This window comes from Eublepharis macularius, chromosome 1 (assembly GCF_028583425.1).
Source record: "Eublepharis macularius isolate TG4126 chromosome 1, MPM_Emac_v1.0, whole genome shotgun sequence".
Taxonomy (NCBI): domain Eukaryota; kingdom Metazoa; phylum Chordata; class Lepidosauria; order Squamata; family Eublepharidae; genus Eublepharis; species Eublepharis macularius.
The window spans coordinates 156775543-156787964 of NC_072790.1; positions in this window are offsets into that span (position 1 = coordinate 156775543).

Consider the following 12422-nt stretch of genomic DNA (forward strand, 5'->3'; position numbering starts at 1 on the left):
GGCATTACAAGCTATACACAGTAGTATAAAGTAAGGGTGTGCACCAAGAAAAAAATCGTAATTCTTTTGTATCCAGGGTTTGCAGGGGGATGGATTTTTTTCTGTAACTAGTTGTGTTTGTGTAGGACATGGCATTTTTAGGATTCAAATCTGTGTAGTTTTTCACGTTTTGGTGCTTTGGGACCATTACTTTCAAAGGGAATCTACTGGAAAGTCTAGGGTATCTCTTTTATAAAGATAATGGCACCAAATTTGCATAGAATAGAGTCTTCCCTAAAGACCCTTTAAGTTTCAAGCAGATTGAACAAAGGGGATAGATTTTTACAGACTTCCAAAGTAGATGTCTCTCTGCTTAGTTGCACTTCTCTCTACTGATTCCTAAAATGGTGGTCAAGTGGCAGCCTAGCAGGAGAGCTCCAGCTGGCCACCGACTAGGGTTGCCAGGACCCCTCAACCTCCAGGCAAGGGATAGGGTCTGGTACTTACCTTGGGAGAGAGGGGGTGCGCGCGCCCCCACAGGCGCGATGATGTCACTTCAGAAGTGACGTCATCGCGCAGCCCCTGGGAGCACATCCAGGCTCCGCAGGGGCTCAAAACAGGCCCGATCTGCACTGAAACAGGCCCGTTTTTGAGGCACTGTGGAGCACAGGAGCACTTCTGTGCTCCGCAGCGCCTGAAAAGAGGCCCATTTCCATGTGAATTGGGCCTGTTTTTGAGGTGCTGCGGAGCGCAGCTGCACTCTGCAATGCCTAAAACCGGGCCCAATCTGTGGCAGAATGGGCCTGTTTTTGGGCGCTGTGGAGTGCAGCAGTGCTCCTGCGCTCCACAGCGCCTGAAAACAGGCCCTATTCGCACCGAAACAGTCCTGTTTTGGGGCTCTGCAGCATGCAGGAGCTATCCTGTGCTCCGCAGCGCCTGAAAACGAGCCTGTTTTGCCATGGATCAGGCCCGTTTTCAGGCGCAGCTGAGCGCAGAGGCACTCCTGTGTTCTGCAGCGGCCCCGATCCGGGCCAAAATGGGCCCGATCCCAGTGGCTGCTGTGCACGGAAGTGCACAGCGCCACAGGGGAGCCTGCAGGGAAGGTGTGCCCCCTGACAGGTAAGTGGGGGCAGGGTGGGGGGAGTGGGGGCAGGGGATCCCCCGCCCCCACCGGGGGTCTGGGATCCTTACCACCAACATTAAAAAACAACTCTGTATTCATTTGGTTTTCCTACTCTGACTGACTACTTTTTTTTAAACTTTTCTGCTGAAAACTGGGTTTTCCATCTTTCCTTGTTGTGATCTGTTGTAGGGCAGCTGTTGTTGTCCGGCCAAGTTTCAAGTAAATTCAATCAAGTGCTCCAGTTCTATGGGCCACTGAACAAGGTGTCCCCAACTACTACTTGCAGGAAAAAGGGCTCTGCCCCCACAAATGAGGATGCAAAGGAGAACGGCAGCTCTTTGTAGATGATTGGGTAGAAGAGCTCCATGCTACTCCCTTCAAGGATCAATTGGAAGGTAGAAATACTATTGTCCAGAAAATCGGTAGGATCAAAGAAAAACATGAGCTCATACTGCCTTGCTGGTAAGTACCTGGTAAAGACTCGGGGAAAAAAAACAGATTGTTTGGGGGATAGGGTTTTGTGATTCCCAAGCATTTTGGATTTATGTTAGTATTTCAGAAAATCATGGTAATGATCTGAAACTGCAATTTCTGTGTGTATCTTTGGCTTGGGAATTTTGTAAAGCACACCCTTAGTACAAACCATTGTCCCTAAACCTTTACCCAACTAGTTTAATAAAACCATTCTGTACCGTACAACCTCATTATCGGTGTAGAAAAGCCTTCTTGAATTCAGCTTTGTATAGTTTGTAGAAATCCAGCAGAGTGGGAGCCTTCTTGGACTTTAGCAGGCAGGCCATTCCACAAGTAGGAGGGCCAAATATATTTACCTGAAAGTTAGCCCTACAGCAATCAACTAATTAGTTAGATTCATATCTTGTACATGATGAAAATCAAAGTTGACTGTCTCATAAGTGGGCATGAACCAGACCTGCTTAGCTTCATTAAGGTTACTGCATTATGTGCTTTCAGTTCATGGGACCTTATCAGTTAGCTGAGTTCTGAGTAAGCATGGCTAGAATTGAGCTGTACATTGCCCAGTTTATTCACTTGCTGTGATCTCCAATTCTGTAGTAAAGAATTGAGGAATACTACCTACAAGTCTATCTTTGACAATTAGCAGAGTGCAAGATATATACAAAAACTTGCTGGCTAAATTAGCCCAGCTGCATAATTATTATAAAAGAGAGTGATGGAAATAAAAAGGTCAACCTACTGCTCTTTATATTTTGCCCAGAGAAGGAGCGATCATTTTGGTTATACTTTTGCTCACTTGTAATAGCAAAAACAGAATGATGCTGCAGGAAAAAAACCATCATGTTACACCCCCTCCATCTGTCCCCTGCTGTGCACCCACATATCCCCATCATTCTACAAATTAATCTTTCACACATTTTTTAACACAAAAATGTGTTAATGTTATAGAAGAGAAAATAAGGAAAACAGAGAGCTTGTAATAATATATTAAAATTAAAATATATTGGCAGACAAAGTTATGGACTGAAAAAAAATTAAAGATGAGAGTAAACAGTCCCATCAATTCAATGCCAATGGCACACAGATTAGATGTATGATAAAGCTGGCATAATGGGGTTTGTCATTTTATTTTATACATTTATACCTAAGCATCAGTTTAATTATCTGCCAGGTATTATCATTCGAAGACTTAAAAATGTATTTTGTTGGGTGGGGGAGTATCTATCATTAAATATATCCTACAACAGTTACCTATTACCTATAACATAGTTTATTATGATACCTATTACCAGATTTCTCTCAAGCTCTGTTTAGTGTCCAGTCCATAGTTCTGAATCCCAAGACTATCCTAGCAGTCTCCAGCCCTGGACACTGATAGACTTGTACCAGTCCAGGACCAGGAGGTAGCTATCCTTAAACGTCCTTCTAAGCTATCTTGACAGTATTAGTACCCTACAAGATCTCTCATATATGCTCATTTATGTGTCTCTAACATAATAAATTAATAGCCGCACCCTAACCTTGGCTACTGCCAGTCTCTCTATACTATTTTTCCTGGGTCTTAATATAATCTATGAAAAGATTAATTCTAGTCCTTCAGCCCATGACTTTCCTCCTTTCTTATTTTGTTTTGGAGACCTTCCTGAGCTCCTTGGAAGAAAGGTGGAATGACGAAGTGCCGAACTGGGGTCTGGGACAACTGTGGAAAGGGAAAACAAGATGTATAGAATGAAGAACCCATGCAAAAACCAAAATATACACTGAAAATGGCTGGATTCCCACTAAACACTAAAATAAAACAATTTATGTTTAAAATATACAAATATGTCCCACATATCCCTGTCATCCCAAGTCCATAGTTCCACTATTCTGCTTTTTTCCCTTCTAACAGCTGTAACCCTTTCCATTGTAGAGATATGTTTTTTTCTTATATCACTGCATGGAACAATGGTCTCTCCAACACGTGATAGAAAAATGGCGACAGACATGAACTGCATAAGTGAATTGTACTTTATACAATGAACTAAACTTCCCTGTAGAAGTAAATAACACTTATGGATTGAATAGTGTAAATTACTTCCCCATGATTAATATCAACAAATGCTTGATGGAACAGAGGGGGATTTAGATGGGATACTGTCTAGGGATGTGCAACTAGAATTTTTTCATTGTGGTTTTGGGTCCAGGGCAGCGGAGTGAAATGTTTACCATGACTAGGTAGTTTTACAGTGGGGCGTTCCCGGGTCAGAGTGGAAAATAGTTTTTTTCCATTGTCATGATTTTTGTGGCCATTCTTTTCAAAGCAGAAGGGGGAAGGGAACAATTGGAGGCTCTAGAGCAGCTGCACCAAAATCACACAGAACACAGCCCTCCCTCTAACATAAAAGAACCCATAAATTTGAAGCAGACTGAATAAAGGGAGGGGGGTGATTTTACCAACTCCTAAAGTAGGTCCTTCTCTGGGCAACCAAATGAAGTTCTCCTTACTAATTTCTAAAATAACCAACAAACAGTAGCCAGCAGAAGAGCTCCAGCCAACCTGCCAACCACCAGCATTAAAAAAAGCCATCTGCACTCATTTTATTTCCCTACTGTTACAGTGACTGTTTAAAAAAACCTTTCTCCTGAAAATTCTGTATTTTCCTCCCTTCCATGTTGTGGTTTGTCATTTGTTTCCTTACGGAACATGATGAAGGATTCAGTTGCAGCCCCCTGCCCTGCCAATGTTGCACTTTCATAGTCACGATAACAACTAGAGGTGGGCACGATCCCAAAAAAAAAAAAAAACGATCAAGCCATTCGTGGATCCGGGCTGCTGCCGAACCCAGGTCACCGATTCTAACCGATCAAGTCCCGTTTCCGATCCGGAATCGGGAAGGCCAAAGTGGGAGGTGCCCTGCTGTTTGCAGCAGTGGCCGCCAGGCCCGGCGGGCACGGGGAGGCGGCGATGAGCCACTTCCCCTCAGGGAGGGAGGGGACGTTCACACACACACACACACACACACACACACACACACACACACACACACACACACACACACACACACACACTTAGAGCCGGGGGGGGAGTTTTTAACCCGGTAACGAGCCGCCTCCCCTCAGGGAGGGGACATTCACACCAGGGCCGGATCTACGGTTGCCAGCGCCCAGGGCAACCGTAGTCAGGCTCTTGCGCATGCGTGCTCCTGGGTCGCCCCAGGCCTGAATTAGCTGGCGGCAGCGTGAGTGGTTTGGAGGCTGCCCACACCATTGTCCTGGGGAAAGGCGAACAGTGCAGGCAACATCCCAGCCTCCCGCGCTGCCTTTTGCCTTTCCCCAGGACAAGGGGCGGCCAGCTTGCCTGCACGCCCTTTGTCCTGGGGAAAGACGAACGGTGCGGGTGGCCTCCCAGCCACCTGCGCTGCCTTTTGCTTTTCCCACAAGCCGGCCGCCCCTTGTCCTGCGGGAAAGGCAAAAGGCAGCACGGGTGCCTGGGAGGCTGCCCGCGCCATTCAACTTTCCCCAGGCGCACTCCTGGGCTGGCAACTGCACCCGGCGCCCCCTCTTTGGCGGCGCTGGGGGCAGACTACCCCCCCCCGTCGATCCAGCCGATTCACACACACACACACAGAGCAGAGGGGGGGGATCTAGCCCTGCCTCTCCAAATAGAGAGAGACACCCCGTCAACATGTTTCAGCCAGCTTTTTAAAAAAAGCAGGGACAGAATCCTCCGTTCCTCCCCACCCGATTTTAAAAGCAAGCAGCCAGTCTTCAAAAAGCGTATTTTAAACACACACACAGAACCGTGAATGAGGTTTTCCCACAAAATACAGTGTTTTAAAAGCAGGTTAAAAACAGAGAGTGACAGACAGAAAAACACCCATTCCTCCTACAAAGCGTTTTTTTAAAAAGCAAAAAACCTTTGTGCCCATGGCTTCAGAATACCCTTCCCCCTCCCTCTCCTGGGTTGCTGCTCCGTGGTTGGAAGGAAGCCTGCTAATCAAGGAAAGCTGGGCTTCCATTTGGTTTTCTAGGGTGACAGAAGGAGGGCAAACACAGCTCAGGCATTCCCCTGGCTCCGTTGCTAGAGGAATAGATTATTGGCGCCTGAGTGTCTGGCTCTCCGATTAGATCACGATGGCCCCCCTGATCAAGCCCCCCCCCCCGAACGCTGGATCAGTCACCGTGGACAGAACCGATTAGCTGAGTCACAATGGCGCAAATGCCATTATCAGTTTTTTTTTTCACATCATGAGTCCGATCGTGCCCATCTCTAATAACAACAACAACATTCAATTTATATACCACCCTTCAGGACAACTTAATGCCAACTCAGAGCAGTTTACAAAGTATGTTATTATTATCCCCACAACAAAACATCCGGTGAGGTGGGTGGGGCTGAGAGAACTCCAGAGAACTGTGACTGACCCAAGGTCACCCAAGTGGAGGAGTGGGGAATCAAACCCGGTTCTCCAGATTAAAGTCCTGCCACTCTTAACCACTACACCAGACTGGCTCTCATGCCCTACAGGGGATTTCCCAGAGGGCTGGAGTTGTCATTTTCCAACCAAATATCATCAAAATTTGCAGTGGAGTGTCTTCTGCCTGTCCTTCAAAGACACACACACACCCCACATTGGGCAAAGTGTCAGAATTCTATAGGCCTCTGAACAAGCCAAGGCTTTTCTACTTTCACCAGAAGAAAAAAATTCTCTCTGGCCCACAGAGAGGGTAAGGAGAATAACAGCTCTGCGGTTTGGGATTGTTCCTCCCTTTCAACAATCTGATTGGAAGAAATTCTTCAGGAAATCAGTACAGATTCAAAATGAAATGTAAGCTCATATTGCATTGCTGATGAACTCTGGAACTCAAAAAATATTTTTTTTCAGGGAGGGATTTTGTGACTACCAAGCAGCCAGGACTGGTGTTTCTGTTCCAGAGAGTCACAAGTTAGACCGGGAAACAGTTATTTTCATGATTTTTACAGCTTGTGATTTTCATTACACACACCCCTAATACTGCCTACACAAAGTGACAAAACTAAGCTAACTAGTCTCAATCCTCTGCTTTGTGTGGATCACAGCCTCAAAACTTCAAAAACGGATGTTTGATATTGGATTTTTTCTGTTTCAAAGACAGCTTACTCTTTCTTACTAACACGTTGTACAATAAACCAGTTAATGTTCCTCTTCATGTGTGTGGGACTATCACAACAACTTTAAAGTTCAGTAGCAATTTATATTAAATGGAAATTTATCAGAAATGCTACAAAAATAAAGAAGAATCTAAGTCAAGTGTTTTGATAGCATACCAGAATCCTTCTTATGGCCATTTAATTTTCATTTAAGCAATAATAAATTCAGGCAGCCAGATTTGAGGAGAATTATGAAAGGCCTTCAGCCATAACGACTGCATCCTGCCATTTACAAAGGAGCTGCTGGTCTAACTTTGTTTTATGACCTTAGTGTAGCTTGTTATTGAATCTACCACATAAAAGCCAGCAAACCATACAAATGAAAACCTAATCCTTTATGCATTCAGAGTTTCAGGGTAAATAGCTTTGTGCAATTTCAGAGTCTTTCCCCCCCAACACTAAACCAAAACTTGAAATTGGAGGTTCGATTCATTCAATATACTTTACAGATCTTAGACCTATTTGTTTAAGAGGATCTTGAGGTCTGTGTCGGTTATTTGTACTCTAGATCGGTGTCCATCCTGGTTACTGAAATCATTTAAGGATCACATTAATGAATTCCTTATGGCCATCATAAATCAAATACTGACTTGCAGCTCCTTTCCTTAGTCACTAAAACAGGTTGCCATCCAAACCCCACCATAGCTAGAGAAGTATGGCATGGCCACTTATCATGTTGTCTCTAATCTGCCTTTCCTGGACAAGATGCTACACAGAGCAGTTGCAAGCCAACTCCAGGTTTTCTTGGATGGCTCACGTGCTCTAGACTCCTTTCAGGCTGGATTATGTGAAGACAAAGCTGGTGGCTTTAATTGATGATCTTCATTTGAACGCAGATAATGACAGTACCTCTTTCTTGCTCTCATTGGGTTTATCAGATGCTTTCGATACTGGGGACCATCATATTGGAGATATTTGGAGATAGAAGTAGGGATTAAGGGATGCGTTTTGGATTGGTGTAAATAGTTTCTTATGAGCAGCAGAACTCAAGAGGGTTGTTTTGGGAGCACAGTTATCATCAGCATGGAACTTGTCTTGTGAAGATATACAACTTTTGTTGTTGTTTATCACACCCCCAATAACTTTTATTGTCTTTCCTCTTGGTTTTGACGTTATGTGAATTACTGTATATATGCTTTATCTTAAATGTTTTTAATGCTGAAATGTTTTAATGTTTGCCACGTTGGGGACCCTATTTGAGTGGAAATGTGGCATAGAAATGTTTTAAATAATAATAATAAAAACAAAATTTGAGCCCAATAGCACCTTAGAGACCAGTTAAATTTTTCATGGTATAAGCTTTTGTATGTCATGAAAGTGAGCTTTGACTCACAAAAGCTTATACTCTGGAAAACTTTGTTGGTCTTTAAGGTGCTAGTGAACTCCAATTATAAGCATTCACTCACTTTCCCTCAAAGTATGTAGATTCAATTATATCCATTTTTTTATTGGTATTGTATTATTATGACATTTTTGTACACATTTGTACATGTCCTCTATAACTTTTACACAAGATAATAACATATGGCATCTTGCAATTAAATGATTTAGTGAATGAACTGAGCAGCACAGACAGACTGATTGGAAGAAGGCAACTTCTGTATCTGTAATCACCTACAGCAGGAAGCAAAAACAGAGTAAGTACTAGGCATTTTTCAGGAATTTAGAATTCCAGATTGGTTGTTAAAATAGACTTAAAATAATAGTGCAGCAACATTTCAATAAATCTATTAAGATTTAGTTACTATGTTAAGTCAAGCTTTTGGATGTACAGGTTAAAAATAGATTGCTTAGGTGTAGCTCAAAAGCTTAGGTAACCATTAGTCTGCATTTGCAGAAAAGAACAAAGAGTTCTGAAGCCCCATAAAACTAATCGCTGTATAAAGGAATGGGCTTTTGTATGCAAGAGCCCTTTTCATTTCATACATGATCGAAATTTTTTATCAAAAATTAACATATTATTTACCTGTTTTATAATCTTATCCTATGGATTGACATGGACTGTGCTGGTAAAAGCAGCTGTTACCAAGAGAGACATCATGTAACTGGTCAGATGGTTGTGACAGACACTTCATTTGGTGAAAATATATGCAGGTACCTACTGCCAAGATTTCATCACCAAGTCTTTTATTCATTCAGTATTGCTCTGATTACCTGAAGAGTGGCAGATTTATCCATCAATTATGCAGAAAGCCAGTGTTGTTTAATAGTTAGGCAGAGGAGATTCAAATTGAGATTTCCACTTAGACATGAAGCTTATTAATAGCTGTACCCTAAAAGCTCCAACTTGAAGAGGCTTAAGAAAGAAACAAAGTGCCACAACAATTTAGACCTTGGTAGTGTCTGGGGCATGTTGTGGGTAATTACATAATTTTATAAACCTGTGTCATTTCCCCTATAAGTTGCCTTTTTTTCTAAACTACTAATTCCAACTAAGTTTGCAGCTAACTACGTTCCCTCCCCAGAAGCCTTTCGCTACTTGCTATGGCAGCCAATCACGGCCACTGCCCCCTCCCCCACCTGCATTAGGACATTCAGTACAAGGCTATTTCCCTCTGGCCTGTGGCATGCACACTTAGGGCACAAGATCTTGCACATGGGTGATGGGAAATGCAGTTCAAGTGCACTTAGCACCACAGAAGGAACATTTGAACAAACAACCCAGAGAGAAAACTAATCCTGCTGCATCCCACAGCTAACAAACACTCTTTCCTCACATCTATGACAAATATAGCAACCCACTATGTTGATCCCCAAGGAGAGAGGACAGCTCTATCATCCAACAAATAAGGTGAATGCAATCACCAGAGGGGAGAGCCTGAGCCAAATAAGGGGAGCTACCCCAGTTCCCCACAGGCCAACATGCCTAGATTGTGCAGCTGTCAGCCTGTAGTAAGCACAGATCAATGAGTCCCGCTACACACACACAGTGGTGCCCCTATAGCATTGTGTCAGGGCACCAGGCTGGAAGCATGCAGTGCAATTGGTTGTCCATGTTCTGGAACTCAGCCATGCTTAGGACTGTGGGGATGTGAGATGAAATATGTAGCCTCCCTGGAACACTGCACCATATAGCAAACCCTATAGGGTTTAGTGGAACGATGTCACCTGCATGCAGGCCAAGGAATCCAACATGGGTAAGTAAGAAACATGCACCAGGCCACTAGGTCAAGAAACATTGTTTTCCAAAGAAAAATGAACAAACAGGACAACAGATGACCCACTAGGAGGAAACTATTTATATGGGGAACTATTTACACAGGGACTGCAGGCAGCCACAGCCTGGCAGAAAACCTTAGCATTACAAGGGTACCTGTACGTAAAGTGTGGGAGCACACCCACGGCCAGCGCAATGGCATCACTTTTGGAAGTGACATCACCATGCACCAACTGGGAGCACACATGCAGCCCACTTGCCTAGGTTGCCTGATGGTGGTAGATAATCACAAGGTAGCATGGCACCTCCCACTGATCACCAGCAATCAGCAAGCAGAGAGACAAACCACAAGGAATTTGCCAACCACTGTCAGGCAACCCAGGCAAACAGGCTGTTTATAGATGCCCAGTAGATGCCCAGTCCCCATACATGAGTTCTTGCTTCTTGGAAGTGGCAGGATGTGCAAAGATGGATGTCCAAACTATTATCAGCTGCACCTCCTGTCAAGCAGCTTTCTCTTCCCTCATTCCCACAGTCACTACAGAATCATTGTTCTCCAGCATACTATAAGTCAAGAGACAGCCCCCTAGAGGACATGGTGTGCCTAGAGTATTTACTTTCCTATCAAACCTCAATTTATTTTATTAATGCCGATGGAGGAGTAGGAAATCGAAAATTTGCTGTTTTCTAAAAAAAAGCTGCTCATACCCCAAGAATCCAATAAGTTTTCTGTTTCTCACTGCACAATTGGCATTTTGCCTTGCCTTCTTTCACCTTGGTGACTGGTGTGGCCCTCTTGGGCTGTTTTTTGGGGTTTTTTTTTTTTGAGTTTTCTAAAAGCAAAATTGCAAAAATACCCAATATTCAAGAGAGGGATGGTTTTAAATGTTGCTGTCTCAGAGGTAGGAAAACATAGATGCTGAAATTAGAAACAAATTTTGTAGTAAAGAAAAGAAAGTATATTATTTGGACAAGATCATATAGTAGGACTACAAGAACATCTGTATAACAAGCTTAAAACTGACTTCTGTTTTATTATCTTATTAAGTGTGTTTCAGACAACTCTTATTAAGCGTGTTTCAGACAACTCACTTTATACCCTAGTGCACCACCAGAGGGTGCTGCCACAGAGGAAAGCCCAGGTAACTCACCATATTGCTTCAGAAAACATGCCGTGGTGGGAAGCCCAGGCTGGGAACAGGAGCGGACAAGGTGGCAATGCCCTCTTTGTGCCTTAAACCAGCTGGTATTAGGTGTGGAGCAGGTGGTAATGCCCACCCCCACCTTAACCCAGCTGATATTAATAGTAGAGCAGGTGGCAATGCCCACCCCCGCCTTAACCCAGCTGGTATTAGTAGTGGAGCAGGTGGCAATGCCTGCCCCCCTTCAGCCAGCTGGTATTAGGAGTGGAGCAGATGGCAATGCCTGCCCCCTACCTTATCCCAGCTGGTATTAGGAGCAGAGCAGGTGGCAATGCCCTCCCCCCCTTAAATCGGCTGGTATTAGAAGTGGAGCAGGTGTCAATGCCTGCCCCCTGCATTAACAAGCTGATATTAGGAGCGGAGCAGGCGGCAATACTCGCCCCCTTCAGCCAGCTGGGATCAGGAGCGGAGCAGGTGGTAATGCCCACTCTCTGCTGTAACCTAGGTTTTATTAGGAGCGAAGCAGGTGGCAATGCCATCCCCCCTTCACCCAGCTGGGATCAGGAGCAGAGCAGGTGGCTATGCCCACTCTCCACCTTAACCCAGTCGGTATTAGGAGCGGAGCAGGTGGCAATGCCCACCCCACCTTAACCCAGCTGATATTAGGAGCAGAGCAGGTGGCAATGCCCGCCCCCACCTTAAATCAGCTGGTATTAGGAGCAGAGCTAAACAAACCAACAACGGGGATACAACTGGCACGCCAAAAGCTAGCAAATAATCCACCCAGTAGCTGGATTATTCAGAGCAGCTGATATTCAGAGCAGAGCAGGTGGCAATACTCGCCCCCACCTTAAATCAGCTGGTATTAGGAGCAGAGCAGGCGTCAATGCCTGCCCCTCACCTTAACCCAGCCGGTATTAGGAGTGGAGCAGGTGGCAATGCCCACCTCCCACCTTAACACAGCTGGTAATAAGAGCGGAGCAGGTGGCAATACCCGCCCCACCTTAACCCAGCTGATATTAGGAGCAGAGCAGGTGGCAATGCCCGCCCCCACCTTAAATCAGCTGGTATTAGGAGCAGAGCTAAACAAACCAACAACGGGGATACAACTGGCACGCCAAAAGCTAGCAAATAATCCAGCCGGTAGCTGGATTATTCAGAGCAGCTGATATTCAGAGCAGAGCAGGTGGCAATACTCGCCCCCACCTTAAATCAGCTGGTATTAGGAGCAGAGCAGGCGTCAATGCCTGCCCCTCACCTTAACCCAGCCGGTATTAGGAGTGGAGCAGGTGGCAATGCCCACCTCCCACCTTAACACAGCCGGTAATAAGAGCGGAGCAGGTGGCAATACCCGCCCCCTTCAGCCAGCTG